Source organism: Arachis hypogaea, chromosome 11 (genome assembly GCF_003086295.3).
Source record: "Arachis hypogaea cultivar Tifrunner chromosome 11, arahy.Tifrunner.gnm2.J5K5, whole genome shotgun sequence".
Lineage (NCBI taxonomy): Eukaryota > Viridiplantae > Streptophyta > Magnoliopsida > Fabales > Fabaceae > Arachis > Arachis hypogaea.
The window spans coordinates 20,440,753-20,448,518 of NC_092046.1; positions in this window are offsets into that span (position 1 = coordinate 20,440,753).

Consider the following 7,766-nt stretch of genomic DNA (forward strand, 5'->3'; position numbering starts at 1 on the left):
CAATATGATCTCTCAGAGTCTGCATGGAATGCAAGCTGCATCCAACAGTACTCAAGAGGCTTCTTATGCAGAAGAAGCTTATGATCCTGAGAACCCTGCAATAGCAGAGGTGAATTACTTAGGTGAACCTTATGGAAACACCTATAACTCATCATGGAGAAATCATCCAAATTTCTCATGGAAGGATCAAAAGCCTCAACAAGGCTTTAATAATGGTGGAAGAAACAGGTTTAACAATAATAAACCTTTTCCATCATCGACTCAGCAACAGACAGAGAACTCTGAACAAAATACTTCTAATTTAGCAAACTTAGTCTCTGATCTATCCAAGGCCACTGTAAGTTTCATGAATGAAACAAGGTCTTCCATTAGAAATTTGGAAGCACAAGTGGGCCAGCTGAGTAAAAGGATCACTGAAATCCCTCCCAGTACTCTCCCAAGCAATACAGAAGAGAATCCAAAAGGAGAGTGCAAGGCCATTGACATAAGCAAAATGGCCGAACCCAATGAGGGAGAGGAGGACGTGAATCCCAAGGAGGAAGACCTCCTGGGACGTCCAGTGACCAATAAGGAGCTTCCCTCTGAGGAACCAAAGGAATCTGAGACTCATCTAGAGACCATAGAGATTCCATTGAACCTCCTTATGCCCTTCATGAGCTCTGATGAGTATTCCTCTTCTGAAGAGAATGAGGATGTTACTGAAGAGCAAACTGCCAAGTTCCTTGGTGCAATCATGAAGCTGAATGCCAAATTATTTGGCATTGATACTTGGGAAGTTGAACCTCCCTTGTTCATCAATGAACTAAGTGATCTGGATCAACTGACATTGCCTCAAAAGAGACAGGATCCTGGAAAGTTCATAATACCCTGTACCATAGGCACTATGATCTTTAAGGCTCTGTGTGACTTTGGTTCAGGAATAAACCTCATGCCCCTCTCTGTAATAGAGAAACTGGGAATCTATGGGGTGCAAGCTGCTAAAATTTCATTAGAGATGGCAGACAGTTCAAGAAAACAGGCTTATGGACAAGTAGAGGACGTGTTAGTAAAGGTTGAAGGCCTTTACATCCCTGCTGATTTCATAGTCCTGGATACTGGAAAGGAAGAGGATGAGTCCATCATCCTAGGAAGACCTTTCCTGGCCACAGCAAGAGCTGTGATTGATGTTGACAGAGTCCTTCAATGGAATAAGGACTCCCTTGTGTTTAAAACTCAAGGATCTCCCTCTACAACCATGGAGAGGAAGCAGAAAAAGCTTCTCTCAAAGCAGAGTCAACCAGAGCCCCCACAGTCAAACTCTAAGTTTGGTGTTGAACTCCCATATCCAAACTCTAAGTTTGGTGTTGGAGAGTCTCAACAAAGCTGTGCACATCTGTGAGGCTCCATGAGAGCCCACTGTCGAGCTATTGACATTAAAGAAGCGCTTGTTGGGAGGCAACCCAATTTTTATTTATCTAACTATATTTTTCTTAGTTATATGTCTTTGTAGGTTCATGATCATGTGGAGTCACAAAATAAATATAAAAATTGAAAACGGAATCAAAAACAGCAGAAGAAAAATCACACCCTGGAGGAGCATCTGTCTGGCGTTCAGCGCCAGAACAGAGCATGGTTCTGGCGCTGAACGCCCAAAATGGGCAACTTCTGGGCACTGAACGCCAGAACAGGCATGGTTCTGGCGTTCAACGCCAGAAATGGCACACAAATGGGCGCTGAACGCCCAAAATGGCCACCAACCTGGCGCTGAACGCCCAGAGTTGTGTGCAAAGGCATTTTTACATGCCTAATGGGTGCAGGGATGTAAATCCTTGAACACCTCAGGATCTGTGGACCCTACAGGATCCACTCCGGATCTGTGGACCCCACAGGATCCCCACCTACCTCCACTCACTTCTTCTCACCACTCCCTTTCACACAACCCCATAAACACTCTTTCCCAAAAACCCTTCACCAATCACCTCAAACTCTTTTCCCCATCACCTCTTCACCACTCACATCCATCCACTCTTCCCCATAAACCTACCTCATAAAATCCACCTACCTTCAAAATTCAAAACCAATTTCCCACCCAAACCCACCCATATGGCCGAAACCTTAACCCCCCCTCCCTTCCCTATATAAAGCCCTCCATTCTTCATCAAATTCACACCACACACCCCTCTACACCCCTCTTAGACGAAACCACATCTCCCTCTCCCTCTCCATATTTCTTCTTCTTCTTCTATTCTTTTGTTTATTGCTCGAGGGCGAGCAATATTCTAAGTTTGGTGTGGTAAAAGCATAGCTTTTTTTGTTTTTCCATTACCATTGATGGCATCTAAGACCGGAGAATCCTCTAGAAGAGGGAAAAGGAAGATAAAAGCTTCTACATCTGAGTCATGGGAGATGGAAAGGTTCATCTCCAAAGCCCATCAAGACCACTTCTATGATGTTGTGGCCAAGAAGAAGGTGATCCCTGAGGTCCCTTTAAAACTCAAAAGAAATGAGTATCCGGAGATCCGACATGAAATTCAAAGAAGAGGTTGGGAAGTTCTAACAAATCCCATCCAACAAGTCGGCATCCTAATGGTTCAAGAGTTCTATGCCAATGCATGGATCACCAAGAACCATGATCAAAGTAAGAACCCGGATCCAAAGAACTATGTTACAATGGTTCGGGGAAAATACTTAGATTTTAGTCCGGAGAATGTGAGGTTGGCGTTTAACTTGCCCATGATGCAAGGAGATGAACGCCCCTACACTAGAAGGGTCAACTTTAATCAAAGGTTGGACCAAGTCCTTATGGACATATGCGTGGAAGGAGCTCAATGGAAGATTGACTCCAAAAGCAAGCCGGTTCAACTAAGAAGATTGGACCTCAAGCCTGTAGCTAGAGGATGGTTGGAGTTCATTCAATGCTCAATCATTCCCACTAGCAACCGGTCTGAAGTTACTATAGACCGGGCCATCGTGATCCATAGCATCATGATTGGAGAAGAGGTGGAAGTTCATGAGATTATACCTCAAGAACTCTACAAGGTGGCTGACAAGTCTTCCACTATGGCAAGGTTAGCCTTTCCTCACCTCATCTGCCACCTATGCAATTCGGCTGGGATTGACATAGAGGGAGATATCCTCATTAAAGAGGACAAGCCCATCACTAAGAAAAAGATGGAGCAAGCAAGAGAGCCCAGTCATGGAGCTCAAGAGGCGCAAGAAGCTCATTTCCATGAGATCCCGGAGATGCCTCAAATGCATTTTCCTCCACAAAACTATTGGGAGCAAATCAACACCTCCCTAGGAGAATTGAGTTCCAATATGGGACAACTAAGGGTGGAACATCAAGAGCATTCCATCATGCTTCATGAAATAAGAGAAGATCAAAAAGCAATGAAGGAGGAGCAACAAAGGCAAGGAAGAGACATAGAAGAGCTCAAGGACATCATTTGTTCCTCAAGAAGGAAACGCTACCATCACTAAGGTGGATTCATTCCTTGTTCTTATTTCTTCTGTTTTTCGTTTTTCTATGTTATGTGCTTATATATGTTTGTGTCTTCATTACATGATCATTAGTAGTTAGTAACTTTGTCTTAAAGTTATGAATGTCCTATGAATCCATCACCTCTCTTAAATGAAAAATGTTTTAATTCAAAAGAACAAGAAGTACATGAGTTTCGAATTTATCCTTGAACTTAGTTTAATTATATTGATGTGGTGACAATGCTTCTTGTTTTCTGAATGAATGCTTAAACAGTGCATATATCTTTTGAAGTTGTTGTTTAAGAATGTTAAATATGTTGGCTCTTGAAAGAATGATGACTAGGAGACATGTTATTTGATAATCTAAAAAATCATAAAAATGATTCTTGAAGCAAGAAAAAGCAGCAAAGAACAAAGCTTGCAGAAAAAAAAAAGAAAAAAAGAAAAAAAAATAGGCGAAAAAAAATATATAGAAAGAAAAAGAAAAAGCAAGCAGAAAAAGCCAATAACCCTTAAAACCAAGAGGCAAGGGCAAATAAAAAGGATCCCAAGGCTTTGAGCATCAGTGGATAGGAGGGCCTAAAGGAATAAAATCCTGGTCTAAGCGGCTAAACCAAGTTGTCCCTAACCATGTGCTTGTGGCGTGTAGGTGTCAAGTGAAAACTTGAGACTGAGCGGTTAAAGTCAAGGTCCAAAGCAAAAACAAAGAGTGTGCTTAAGAACCCTGGACACCTCTAATTGGGGACTTTAGCAAAGCTGAGTCACAATCTGAAAAGGTTCACCCAATTATGTGTCTGTGGCATTTATGTATCCGGTGGTAATACTGGAAAATAAAGTGCTTAGGGCCACGGCCAAGATTCATAAAGAAGTTGTGTTCAAGAATCATCATACTGAACTAGGAGAGTCAATAACACTATTCAAAATCTGAAGTTCCTATAGATGCCAATCATTCTGAACCTCAATGGATAAAGTGAGATGCCAAAACTATTCAAGAGGCAAAAAGCTATAAGTCCCGCTCATATGATTGAAGCTATGTTTCATTGATAGTTTGGAATTTATAGTATATTCTCTTCTTTTCATCCTATTTGATTTTCAGTTTCTTGGGGACAAGCAACAATTTAAGTTTGGTGTTGTGATGAGCGGATAATTTATACGCTTTTTGACATTATTTTTAGTATGTTTTTAGTAGGATCTAGTTACTTTTAGGGATATTTTCATTAGTTTTTATGTTAAATTCACATTTCTGGACTTTACTATGAGTTTGTGTGTTTTTCTGTGATTTCAGGTATTTTCTGGCTGAAATTGAGGGACTTGAGCAGAAATCAGATTCAGAGGATTGAAGAAGGACTGCTGATGCTGTTGGATTCTGACCTCCCTGCACTCAAAGTGGATTTTCTTGAGCTACAGAACTCGAAATGGCGCGCTTCCAATTGCTTTGGAAAGTAGACATCCAGGGATTTCCAGCAATATATAATAGTCCATACTTTGGCCAAGAATAGACGACGTAAACTGGCGTTCAACGCCAGCTTTCTGCCCAAATCTGGCGTCCAGCGCCAGAAAAGGAGCCAAAACTAGAGTTGAACGCCCAAACTGGCACAAAAACTGGCGTTCAACTCCAAGAAGGACCTCTACACGTGCAACACTCAAGTCCAGCCCAAGCACACACTAAGTGGGCCCCGGAAGTGGATTTATGCATCAATTACTTACTCATGTAAACCCTAGTAGCTAGTTTATTATAAATAGGACCTCTTACTATTGTATTTGACATCCTGGATTGTATTTTGATCCTGTGATCACGTTTTGAGGGCTGGCCATCTCGGCCATGCCTGGACCTTCACTTATGTATTTTCATACGGTAGAGTTTCTACACCCCATAGATTAAGGTGTGAAGCTCTGCTGTTCCTCAAAGATTAATGCAAAGTACTACTGTTTTCCATTCAATTCATCTTATTTCGCTTCTAAGATGTCCATTCGCACCCAAGAACGTGATGAAGGTGATGATTATGTGTGACGCTCATCATCCTTCTCCCTTATGAACGCGTGCCTGACAAACACTTCTGTTCTACATGAAATAAGCTAGAATGAATATCTCTTAGATCTCTTAATCAGAATCTTCGTGGCGTACGCTAGAATGATGGCGGCATTCAAGAGAATCCGGAAAGTCTAAACCTTGTCTGTGGTATTCCGAGTAGGATTCAATGATTGAATGACTGTGACGAGCTTCAAACTCGCGAGTGCTGGGCGTTAGTGACAGACGCAAAAGGAGGGTGAATCCTATTCCAGCATGATCGAGAACCGACAGATGATTAGCCGTGCTGTGACAGAGCATGTGAGCATATTTTTCACTGAGAGGAGGGGATGTAGCCACTGACAATGGTGATGCCCTTGCATAAAGCCAGCCATGGAAAGGAGTAAGACTGATTGGATGAAGATAGCAGGAAAGCAGAGGTTCAGAGGAACGAAAGCATCTCCATTCGCTTATCTGAAATTCTCACCAATGAATTACATAAGTATTTCTATCCCTATTTTATTATATTAAATTCGAAAACACCATTATCAATTTATATCTGCCTAACTGAGAATTGCAAGGTGACCATAGCTTGCTTCATACTAACAATCTCCGTGGGATTCGACCCTTACTCACGTAAGGTATTACTTGGACGACCCAGTGCACTTGCTGGTTAGTTGTATCGAAGTTGTGAACCATGGTATTGGCACCATGTTCTTGGCGCCATTGCCAGGGAAAGAAAGAGCCATGAATTTTACATAATCAAAGTGTAATCACGATTGCGCGTACCAAGTTGCTCACGTTGCCAGGGATTGTTTGAGCCTGGACATCACAATTTCGTGCACCAATTGCCTACAGAAGTGGTTGAAGAAGCCTTTTTAGAGGGGTTGTTATCAGCATTTGTGTGTGTCTGATCCTTCACTGGCAATTGAGTGCCAGAGTTAGAAGCTGGAGTGAAACTGGACCCCAGCTCCTTGTCTGCTTCTAGCGTCTGAACGCCAGAACTGTGCCCATTTTGGGCGTTCAGCGCCAGATCTTGCCCATTTTGGGCGTTCAACGCCAGATCCTTGCCCATTTCTGGCGTTGAATGCCAGTCCTGCCTTGTTTCTAGTGTTGAACGCCAATCTTGAGCATGGTCTGGGCGTTCAGCGCCAGCCTTCCACCAATTTTCTGACGTTTTAGTTCCAGAATTACTTTTCCCTGGGCTCTTATTGTCCTCAGGTGAATTTTGGATGGTTTGCTCATTTCTTAGCTTTTTGCTACCTTGAGGTGGGGTATTTGATGTTTTCCCACTTCTTAGTTGAACTGCTTGGCATTCTTCTGCTATTTGCCTTGACAACTGCTGCTTTGTTTGCTTAAACTGTTCGTCCATATGTATATTAGCCATCCTTGTCTCTTGTAACCTGTCTTTAAATTCGGCTAGCAGCTTTGTTAGAAAGTCCAATTGCTGATTGAATTCAGCAGCTTGTTTCACAGGACTGAGTTCAGCAGTTACTGTTTTAACCTCTTCATTCATGGAAGGGTTGCTGCTTAGGTACAGATGCTTATTCCTGGCAACTGTATCAATGAGCTCTTGAGCCTCTTCGATTGTCTTTCTCATGTGGATAGATCCACCAGCTGAGTAATCTAGAGACATCTGAGCTCCTTCTGCAAGCCCATAGTAGAAGATGTCTAACTGAACCCACTCTGAAAACATTTCAGAGGGGCATTTTCGTAGCATCTCTCTGTATCTCTCCCAGGCATCATAAAGAGATTCATTATCTCCTTGTTTAAAGCCTTGGATGTCCAGCCTTAGCTGTGTCATCCTTTTTGGAGGGAAATATTGATTCAGGAATTTTTCTGTCAGCTGTTTTCATGTCCTTATGCTGGCCTTAGGTTGGTTATTCAACCACCTCTTAGCTTGATCTTTTACAGCAAATGGAAACAGTAATAGTCTGTAGACATCCTGATCTATTTCTTTATCATGTACTGTGTCAGCAATTTGTAAAAACTGTGCCAGAAACTCTGTAGGTTCTTCCTGTGGAAGACCGGAATACTGGCAACTTTGCTGCACCATGATAATGAGCTGAGGATTCAACTCAAAGCTACTGACTCCAATGGAGGGTATGCAGATACTACTCCCATATGAAGCAGTAGAGGGGTTAGAATATGACCCCAGAGTCCTCTTGGACTGTTCATTTCCGCTTAGGTCCATGATGGAGAAAGGGAGATGATGTAAAATAGGAAAAATATTTTTTATTTATTTATTTATTTCGAAAACAAAATAAATCAAAATAAAATAAATAAAAATGAGTGAAAG